At 33.4% G+C, this 12,197-nt stretch overlaps 1 protein-coding gene across 2 annotated transcripts in view; it reads right to left on the bottom strand.

Annotated features, from left to right (window-relative positions):
• Positions 1–12,197, bottom strand: part of LOC140170381 (uncharacterized) — a 105,422-nt gene that overhangs the window by 87,271 nt on the left and 5,954 nt on the right. The window lies entirely within an intron of this gene.

The raw sequence follows: 12,197 nt of genomic DNA, 5'->3' as shown, positions 1-12,197 counted from the left end.
AACGTTTTAAAACGTTACCATGACCTTTATATAACCCGACATTTTAATGTTATTAAAACGTTTTTACCTAAACCAAAAGCTAGAATATAACTTATTTAAAACGTTTTGAAAACGTTTTTGTGTTTGCTGGGCATACATTGATGAAGTTTAAAATCGCCCATGAGGCAGCTATATATTACTAAAGCTACTATTTAATATCAAGATACAAAATAATACTGCTCCTCGATCCCTCCATGGCAAAAGGGCATAACTGACACTTTCATCAGAATTTAGCTAGAAACGCAGATCGGGTCTGGTATAATGATGTCTACCCAAATTACATAATATTAAATTCCAAACCATACATTTAAACAATTTGATGTGTACAAGTAGATAATTACAGTGCTGTAATAGATTCTTTACAATAGTCCAAAAATAACCAGTTACTCTAATCCAAAACAACGCCACCAACGTTCCAATAGGAAGCAGACGATGAGGAGTGGGAAAGTTGGTTATTTATAATTGAAGACCGAGAGAATACACCTAATTCATAATTTTATATGTATGCACTTTCACCTTTTTGAAGTCCTACGTCATTATACTACCTTAAGCGGTGTTTAGACATTAAAATTATATATTAATGATTAAAAAAGTGACCATAAGTAGGAAAACCAAGAGAAGGGGATGTTAACAGACGCAACTTTAAAACTGAAATGTTCTTCTAGATGAGTCGACATAGTCAGACACTATGACTTTTATGGAAAGTGGCGTATATGCATGTCAAGGGACTCTTATCTCATAAGTACAAGTAGCAGTATAGTTATTTTGTAATTAGATATTTTGGAAATGACATGCATATAAACCAGGGAATCCCTTTTTACTTTAAGATAATGATTGATACATTTCCTCGTTATCTTGTATTTCATACATCCAAGACCAGTGAGTACATTACCTGTAACCGTGGGGCATTGTCTGTAATATAAAGAGCCAAGTACGATAATACTCGCTCATGTAACAGTTCATAATTTGAAACCCGTGTGGCATACATGTTTCCACGGAAGTTTCCTTCCTTCAAAATGGCGTAGCCTGCCTTGATGCACAACGTCCCCATACGGTTCGTATAACCTTTTTGCAGTCGTACAACATTTCGAAGCCTAAAGCTGCGTGGTTTTAAATTCATTCTGTGTAAAGATATCGATAATTGCTGATGGTTAGAAGTCAATGTCTCACATAATGCATGCCTGTGCATTTATGCAACCTTGCAAGTAGAAAGGAACAAGCCTGGCAAGATCAATCTTTGACACTGAGCGCTGAGCGCTAATTCCTTTTCTATTCATTGACACAACGGACCAAATCATCTTATCATATACGAGTCATAAACCGAGTCGTTAAGGTGGTACTACATCCCGTGATAAATTTGTGACTATTTTGCATTTTTCTCAAAAAAATAATAACACACTGGTAACAAAAGTTGTGTATATTACAGGAGCAAGGAATCCAGTTACTACATTGGAATTTCAGTGACACAAGACAATCGGTACGTAATTTATGATAAGAAAAGAGGTACCGCTAGAATGTACCTCATTTCTTAAGATAATGAACCAAATCACTAAAATTTCAGTGAAGTAATTGGATTCCTTGCCCCTATAATATACATCACGTTTGTTACCAGTGTGTAGTTATTTTTTGAGAAAAATACAAAATTAGTCACAACATTTATTAGGGGTGTAATGCCACCTGGAGGACTCAAAGCCGAAACACCTTTTATCCAGATTCACTTCAGAATGCACAACAAAACACATTATTTGATTAAGTTAACAATATCTGAATCTTTAATCAAAATAAAGTCTGCTTTGATAACAATCTTGTCAGTGAACATCCGGTTGAATATAAATACATATAATCATTCAGAATCAATCAAAAATATATTATGTTTAATGATGTTGCTTGGCCAACAGCCTTCTTCTTGTTGTTGATTTCAAAGTTCTGATGTATATCCTGATTCGCTTGTCCTGCGAAAATCACTATTCGACGAAGTCCACTGAAGACATTTATATCCTTTGCATAAAATCATCGCACAAAATCTCGCAATTGGTGCTCTTTTTACCTTTCCCAAATTTATAATGCAAAACGGGAGATATTCATCAATTTGTACCCCGGGATCTAAAGATTTATCGTCTGAATATCAAATCGTGCATAGCAAATACACGTGTATCGATCCCGGGTATTGATTTAGTTTCCCTGAGCACTGTACAATGTAATTATTTACCAGGCGATGTCGATGTGCCCCCTACAATGGTATTGTTTGAAATCGATTTCTGTTAAGAACTATTATCTTCTCGACATGCTCAATCCATTTGATTTTTGCGTTCGCTGTTTTTTGCTGTTGATTTCTTTCTATGATATGGTATACACGGTATTTTACGGTATAGCTATCTGCACGTGATTGGACGAGAGCTAACATGCACAAATAATTGCGCTCGAGCAAACACAAGTTAACGAGACAGAAAAAGCAACAAAAAAAGGCACCAGTGGGAGATATGGTTTCTGCCTTAGTACTGTATGAGTCCAAGTATTGATTTCCCCAAACCCGATTGAACGAGGCACAACGTCTGCGCTACTCAATTGTCACCCTGGGTGATAATAACAAGTATATACAAGGACAAGATTAGACTAATACATGCAGCAATAACCAATGGGGCATAGAATCGTCCGACGAACGCTGCTTGAAACTGGAAAACTGTACAGCTCAACTGATCATACTTTTCCTACATTCGACCTTGCATGATTTTTGAGTTGAAACAGTCATGAAAATAACTATAGATACTTGACAGACCATTAGTAGCCCAGTTCTGAACCGTTTCATTGATCATTCATAACAATAGGTATCTGATGGATCAGTGAAGATAAGAAGGGATTATAATATATCCGTAACCTTGATATTATAGTACATCTCGAGGAAAAAGTGCAATGGACATGTTTTCATTTTATGTTTCAAATATCCCGCGCATGAAAATTGAGTATTTAACCCAAAATGGTAAATTTATTGGAAATCTGTTTAACAGATTTTTTTGACATCTTTTTCTGCACTGTATTATACCTAAATTAAGAAATTTGACAAATATTCAAAGAAAATATAGGTCATCCAAAAAATTTGATTTTTACACATTTTGGGGCAAAAAAGGAAAAATAAGCAAAAATATCAAAATCTGTTTTAACAGCTTCATTCATCAAGTCATAACAAACGGCCTACATGCTTAATTTCTAATAAAATATTGAAATTGTGAAAAATATAGGTATTTATTGATTTTCATGTTTTTCTTGCAAATATGCTAATAATATGCAAATTATGAAATTGCAAAATAAAGTTTCTACATAGCATACATCTTTCAAGTGTGATGTTCAAAATGACAGACATCAAAAGAGATTCGATGAAATGTAAAGGTGTAGTAACAATTTTGGCATGGACTGTCTGGTTAGGAAAAGTACGGTAAGTTGAGCTGTAAGAGTTGACTCTTTATGGACATGTTCATGGAGAGTACTGGGTTTAGCAGAAGTCAGATGGCTAAAAAACCTGAATATTTATAACGGAAGTGAAAATGAGTTTCACCAGAGCAATGAGCAGCTTTTGTGGTACACAACTACATAGCTATGGAAGTCATTTATACCCGGAGGCACTCCCACTTTGAAGGTGACGCGTATGTAGGGCTGTTAAGACCCCCATTTCAGCGTCGCTGTCACCCAAAACCCCCATATTTTTGTTTACGAACACATGCTCTGTCACCCGCAGACCCCTATTTTTTCATTTGATCTGTCACCCAAAGACCCAAACAAGATCAAATTGAACAGCAACTTTTATTTATCACTGATTTTGTTACTTATTTTGAAAAAACAAAAAAGAAATTTGATGTTCGAGGTTCATGTGGCGCTGTTTTGGCTCTCATCAAGGTTCCATTTAACAAAAGGTCATGTTCTCACCCAATGACCCCATATTTTTTTTACATTTTGCTCTCGCCGAATGCCCCTTACTGCGAAAGTGCCAGCCCTACACCTATATCCATTTCATATTGAAGTGCCCCCTGCCCCCGGGCATTAATATAGCATGGATAACCTAATGCAATTAACTTAAATACCTGGCGTTGTTGAGCAATTAATCAGCTATTACATACTTTTGTGATTTTGAACATTGACAACACCGTTCATGAAATAAAAGAATTTTACGAAACTCCGTCATTTTCAAACCTTTCCACGGATTCAAATATCAATCGAAGCATATATTGTCATTGACAGATGTTTAAATCCGTGGGACGGGCTGAAAATGAGGTACTTTCGTAAAATTCTTTTATTTAAAAAACGGAGCGGTCAATTGTTAAAATGCGAAATGTGATAGCTGATATATTCCTCAACCACATCAGTTATTTAGTTATGTGTAGTATATGCGTTACAATACCCAAAAGATCAGTTTCCAACGATATAGTTCTTTCATGGTTGCCATGTATCCCAAGTTTCCAAATGTAATCCACAATAGAAGACCTGAGCGCAAAAAGACCGCTTGGCCCCTCAACATGTATACACTAAAGTTGCGTATAGTTTCGTATAGTTTGGTAATGTTTTAAACATGTTCAGGGGCCAAAATAAATCTTTCACAACCTCTCATGATGTTTCACCCTGGAACATGTATTAATCATAAAACCCTAAGAAACTATACGTATTAGCTTTAGTGTATACATGTTCAGGGGCCAAGTGGACTTACGGTCTTCTTGCGCTCAGGTCTTCAATTACTTCCCTGTAGGAGGCATATAAATCACAAAGCACATTATCGTAAGAATAAGGAAACATACATTCATATTGACATATAAATGAAGAAGAGAACAAATATTTAATGACGTATGATTGTTTTCACTGATTTTGTTGCGTGGATAAGGTACGTTTTTGACATAAACTACAGTATTACTTCCCACTCAAATATATTACTGTAAAGTATACATAATACAATATTACGAAATCAGAAAGTAAATATAAGCTTTCGATGTTGATGAAAGGTATATATGTGATGCGATCAAGCAAAATCAGTCGGAACTCGGAAATATTGATTTTGAGATATAGCCAAACAAAGGAAATATTTACTTTTGTTTCCTCTTGTTTCGGAAATTCTTTAATTGCTCATATCGTTGGAACTGGTTGTTCAATTTCAATGGTATGTTCTGCAAAATCCAGCTTTGTTAATGCTTTTTACTGTCCCTAAAGAAACTAAAAATTTAATATTTCCAAGTTCCGACTGATTTTGCTTGATCGCATCACATATGTGTTTCGTGTCTATTTATTTTAGATAATTGTGAAAAAACATATATATTTAATTTGATATATCTACAAGCCCATTTCCCAATGATTACTATTTTATTGAGTTGAAATGAAAGTAGTGAGGCGGGAAATTGAACTTACCCAAAGGAAAACTACAACTCGTGAAATTATTTTTCGACTGGAATAAATTTGTTTCAAAATGTCACACTTTTAATAGAAGAAGACAATCTTTTTAGAATTTGATTTCAGTTGACTTCACGACTTTTATTTTCATTTCAAATAAAAATGTAACTAGTGTGAATTTCAAATTGGATTACCTGAATTTGTGGTTCTATTTAAAATCTACACCCCCTTTGTGTGAGATTAAGGTTATGTCTTCCACAGAAGGTATATGGATTACAACTAGAAAACCCAATAAGTAGTTCAATAATTTGCACATTCAAGATACCGCTAATTTATTTGAAAGGAGAGTAATTGGGTACCTTATCTATAGGACAATATTTCACTACCAATACCATCAATGAGAAGACAAGACACGAATAAACACCAATATGGATGTCACGTTAGAATTGCTTTATGGTAATAGAAATGAGTCCATAAATCAGAAGTTCGACCGTAACAAGTTGCATTTAAATATTGCAATTATAGCATTTGTTGTTGTTTTAATTGATGTCCGTTACTGTCGAGTGTACATGCAGAAAGTATAGCACAATAAAATACTCCTAATTGCCAATATATGCATATATATAACAAAGAGATATTCCACTTTCATTATTAAGATGGACATATTTATTTATTTATTTATTATTTATTTATTTATTTGTTTGTTTATTTGTTTGTTTGTTTGTTTGTTTATTTATTTATTTTATTTTATTATCATTATTATTTCTTATTTTTCCAGTGTACATTTCACAAGCATAATATTATCTCAGATAAAATACAGATATTGATTTTTATGCACCGTTTTTTTAAAATATTAAACAATACAAAAACAGTACCACAAGTATCACATACATACGGTATTTACATAGTATTTGAATTATCTAGCATTTAAAATAAAAACAAAATATTTAGTGAAAAGTCCCTTCCAATCCTGCCATTTATTTTGATAAATTCGGTGTTTTGAATTAAATTAATCTTTCTAGTTTATGATTTTTGACAAAATTTATCAGGGAGTGTAGTACCACCTTAAGGACTCAAGCCGAAACATCTATATATGTGACGTGTCATGTCAAAAGGAGACACTTTTGGGCAGGTTATGAATTTTGAGGTTTTTACATATCTTAAATATAGAGATATTTTGCTCCCAAACGCTGTTTTCCCCAATGAAATCGGACATTCCTAAGCGAAGATATTGAGTTCGAAAGTTATGGTATTATAAAATTGGAAATTGAGATATGGGTCTTTAAAAATATTATTTACAATGTTGAGAGTAGGAATTAACTTGAAAAATGTCTCAAAAAATACAAGATGCCAGTTATATGTTGGTCTGAAACTATCAGACAATATTTTTAACATTAATAACATCACAAATTAGCAATAAACCCAAATTGTGAAAAAATCACCCACCGGCAGATTTTTGGCTATATCTCCATTTACGATCCTGCCCAAAAGTGTCTCCTTTTGACATGACACGTCACATATTTCCTTCTGAAGAGGTATAAAAGAAAGGGTTGAATTTTGACATCTTTTTCTGTATATATAAAACTTAATAGTATTGTAGCAATTGTGTGTAATAAAATGAAAGTCACCCCTGAGATCATTAGCATTTATATAGTCTCTATGGAATTCAATATTTTCCAAAACCTCTACGATATAGTTTGCGAAAGACTGCTATAATGTAGTCTTTGCACGAATTTATAACACTTACATACGTGTTTGTCCCTTTGAAATAGCTGCACATCACCATTTCTTAGATCTATACGAGTTGTATAGGTCGCAACTTCAATGTCCAATCGGCTATTTAACCAGTAGAACTAGTTAATTAATTTGACATATGTATTTGTTTGGTTTTAATAGCAAAGATAATGAATTAAGATGCCACTGCGGTGCGCCAACTATTATCTGAGACGTTCATTTACATGATTAGCAATAGTTCGTTTACCTTTTATCGGCCATCACTCATTATACAAATATTAACTGTCTATGAGTGTGATGGTCGAAATATAATCACGAGGTGAAAGAGGGATTGTTCCATTCCACGAGCCGGAACGGCGAGTGGAATGGAATAATACATCTTTCACCGAGTGATTATATTTCGACCTTTATACGAATTTAAGACAGTTAATATTTGTTTTATATCACTCGTACATGAATGCTATTATTAAATACTATTTAAGGTAGGAAATACATTTTTTCATCAACATAACACCATGTTTTGCCGTGATATACTTCACATTTTGGGGTCCACCCCATAACTAAATCGGCGAGTCTAAGAGTCAGCGCACGGCTTGGTAAAAATGATAAATGGTAATCTATCAATGAACTGTCTAGAATTTATGTATGAGTGATATAATATTAAATGAATAACGATATTGCTACTAGTACTATTCTTATTATTCTTTATTATGTCTTATTATGTCTAATTAATGATAGGTATTCTTCATAAACAAATACCGTATTGTGACATTTCTTGGCTAATAGGGATATCAATTTTACCTACTGAATAGAGTATTATGATGCTGCGTGTAATGGAAATATACGTATTTTTTGATCCTCTAATACAGTAAGCCAAAAAATTAAGGTACCAGTTATGTTCACCTCCTATATAACCTAAACAAAGACAGATAATGTCATAATTGGAACCTGCAACCAATAGCTGCATCTTTTAGCTCGAATTTAAGACCTAGTTCGTTGAAATTGTTCAAGAAATAAAGACATGGCGATCCCAAAACCCAAGGAAGATACCAATGTAAAAGTTGCAGTTTCCTTCATTGCATGCCCTATTGATTTGTACACAAAGCGTTCGTGAACAAGAGAACTAGCGCCGCGCTTCCATTGATTAGCACGTTAAAACTAGCGTCGTGCTTTCACTGATTATAACACAAAAGTGCAACTTTTGATTTCGTTTCTTCATTAGGTTTTAGATCATCGTTTCTTTAATTCTCAACCAATTTCAACAAATAAGGTCTTAAGTCCGAGCTAAAGAGTACAGGCATAGACTGCTTGTTTTAATTTTGACATATTTGTCTTTATTTGGGATATACAGGGGTGAACACAACTGGTACCTTAATTCTGTGGCTTACTGTATATATGACGACATAGTGACGATATATTTTCCATATTTATTCTAATGTGACAATAACATTTATTCATGTTATTTGTGTTTGAGTCTGTCGATCACGTAAGGATGTCAGATTGTCAATAGTCGATTGTCAATATTAAAGGCCCTTTCAGTGATCCTAGCGAAAGTGCAACAAAATTAAAATTGTTTATAAATTGCTTAAAAGTGTAGGATAAACATTCAAATTGTCATTAGGTATTTTTGAAATGAAAAATTGGCAAAAAATGAGGAAAACAGCAGTATTGACAAAGTTGAGGCCCCTTTCAAATACATGTAGCTAATTTATATACTGTCAGTAAATTAAATATTCATGTAAATGCCTTATTTTGTCTTAAATACATGGCTTTCGGCTGAACCACTAGCAGGCAGCGATTTACTATCAGAATGTTGATGATGATTTTTTACGATCGGATGAGCAAATCACTGAACTGCCTTTAAGTAAAATAGTGAACAAACAAGAACCGCATCAAACAAGGCAGCATATCATTATCAGCATAAACAATGTTCACATCATTTTTTAATGACAGCCTTTGGATGTAAAACCACTTTGGAGCAAATTACAGCACTTGCAAAAAGAACCAATGCATGAAATAGGGTAAGCCTTACATGTATAATTATATATCTTTACACTTCGCTCTGTTGTAAATTTAGTTTTTAAATGTCAACCAGAATAATTATAATAACATTATTAGACGAATTAAAAATATGTGTTTTTAGAAGACACATTTAATTTTGACATTGAAATGAGACACTGAATCAATGTTAATGCCCGTTCGGAGTAATTAGATGGATTATAATATGATATAGAGAGAAAGGTAATGATAGTATTACAACTTTAATGAAAAGATGCGGGCCAATGAAACGATTATAAGTATTTGCGTTTCTGAAAGAAACAAATATACGATGTTGATCAGGGATATGGTAATATGATGTCTACCGCTAATGTTGAAAGATGTTAGAGATGATTTTACCTTGTCTTATTATATAGGTAACTTAAAGTTATGACGTTTTTTTGATGTCTATTTTCTTATGCATTTTATTGTTTTTTACTCCATATTTTTGTCTTTATCTCAGTTTGGATTGCTGCATAATTTGATCTAAATTATATTAATATCATAATAATATTACATATAATTTAACGCTAAACGTTCATCATTCGGGATCAAGGGATCAGATCGTGACATTTGGAGGAAATGTGTATGAATACTAACTGAGCATAATGAAAACTATTAGTATTTGTTAATATTAATATGGTAGTGATAGGAGCATAGTTCCTTTTAAATAGTTAACGCTCTGCGTATATAGCCATACTAGGCTTCAACATAAAAAGTACAAGTTTTGAGATATTTTTTTTTCTAAATATCAAGAGCTATCTCACAACTGAAGCAATACTGGGCTTGTTTGTACCCATTTGAATGCATTTTTATGCTTATTCCAAATATGGTCATATTAATTTACATTTCAGATATATATTTTCAATTTTTAAAACAAAATTTGGAGGAACTTGTCATCTTCAGTCTAGAGGGTTAAATATGAAGTGTCAGTGATGTAGTCATAGATGGAAATTAATAATAAAATCGGAAAGCGTAACAACTTTGTTTCCCTTTTGTTTTTATCATTATTGCATGAGCTAGGTTGTGAACGTGTGAATATAAATAATGTAAGCCAATATTAGTTTAACTCTACAGGGTGGTCCAAAACAACTTTACCCAAATAAAAGGTTCATATCTCAAAATTGAACAGTCTGCTTCAAATATTGTTAACATATTCGTAAAGAACATTTTCTTAAGAGTATTTGGTGAAAAAACTATCCAAAAACATATTACATTAAAAACGTGACGCTAGTTTTAAATCAAAGGGTCCAAATTAACCTTGTCCACACGAAGGCCTACTGTCTGTCGCGTCGCATCACTTGCAATAGCAAGTTCGATAGAGAATGAGAACCACTCAGTATACGCACAAATTGGTTCAGCAATTTTATATAACACAATCAAATAAATCAAACATAAACAATTTGAATGTCAAGCTACGATATTTCGTCATGATATGCAGCTTTCATGCTGAAAAGATATAAAAACAATTTTCTTCAAATATGTAACCTCAGATCTCATTTTTTGTCATTACGAAATGTTATCTACGAGAAAGTTTGAAGTTATTGCACTTGCGTTGGTGGCATGGTTGCAAAAATACAATACTTGAAAAAGGTAGTAGGACATTCTGAAAAATCCCGGTTTGTGTTAAATGTGACAAACTGAACGTAAATTTCGAGAACACATACATTGAAATATTGAATTTTATAAAAGACTATGATAAGCCTCATTGAGTCTCCAATACAAACCGTGAGTATTCAAAAGTCAACCAGTAAAAAAACATTACAGATTGACAAGCACATTGTCATATGAAATAGGTTGGTTTACTTTTCTTTGTTGTAATACGTCTATTCGAATATTGTGAATGAATTTTTTTCTGTAAAATTTATAATTAAATTGCAGCGCCTAAATGTTACAAATATTAAAATCTTTTTTGTTTGAACATAGCAGAAGTGTCTTTTTGTCTCGCTCGTGAAAACACGATACAATATATTTAGACTAACGTATATTTACCTTTAACGTTGAATGTAATATTGGAAGTCCAGGATTTGAAGACACCCAATCACACAATTTCATCAGCAACGTATTCATACCGCACGTCATTCAGCAAAACCTTTGGGTAAACCTAGACATATGCCTCGCGACTTTATTGGTTTTTCGTGCTTTTGATTCTGAAAGAGTATTTTGACAGAATATTGCTGCGTTGTGCCTTTCTGTGGGATTTGATCTTACTAGCAATAAGTAATCACAAGATTCTAGGCCTCCGAACTTCCATGTTCCATGTACAGGGTGATTCTGAAAGATTGGTACTGGAGCTAGTTCGGGTCCCTTTTGTTTACTTGCAAGGATACATATCCTAATTGAAACTCAGAAACACAAAATAAACCTATGTGGTTTTATCAATACTATTCTTTCTTAAATCATCTAGTTTACTTGTCATTTCGGAAATGCAGCGATTTCTCCAAATTCATAACTCTGTTTGTTGAGGTAATGGAGTATTGAAGTAATCCTGTGTGCAATTATGGTTCATATTTCTTTTTTGAGCCCAGTTTATATACATACGTAGATTATGCATGATGAAACCCCATACCACTTGTGTTGTTGTGTTTCAATATTTGGATGTTGCCAACTACCTCTGGTATACAACTACCTCTTGTCAGAAACAACCTGTATTGGGCTATTCCAGAAATTAAAGCACTCCCCCTAAAGAAGACATGGGATTCCTAAAATTCTTCACCATTTTGCTCTGGGAATTCCCCCACAAAAATGGTCATTATTTTCACAACCCTAAAGACGATATGGGAATGTATAAGAAAAGGACACCTTTTTATTTTAGGCTTGAGAATTCCCAAAAATTTTGGCAAAAATGTGCCTGTCTTTTTTAGGGACACTGGGAATTCCCAGTTTATTAATCATGTCATTGTCAAAATGGGAATTCCCATTTTTTTGGATAATATTTACATGTCTTCTTTAGGGGGTGCCATTAATTTCTGGAATAGCCCATTGTAATACAATATGCTACACGTGCCGTTACGAATGTTATG

Source organism: Amphiura filiformis, chromosome 14 (genome assembly GCF_039555335.1).
Source record: "Amphiura filiformis chromosome 14, Afil_fr2py, whole genome shotgun sequence".
Lineage (NCBI taxonomy): Eukaryota > Metazoa > Echinodermata > Ophiuroidea > Amphilepidida > Amphiuridae > Amphiura > Amphiura filiformis.
This window is presented reverse-complemented; position numbering and strand designations above follow the sequence as displayed.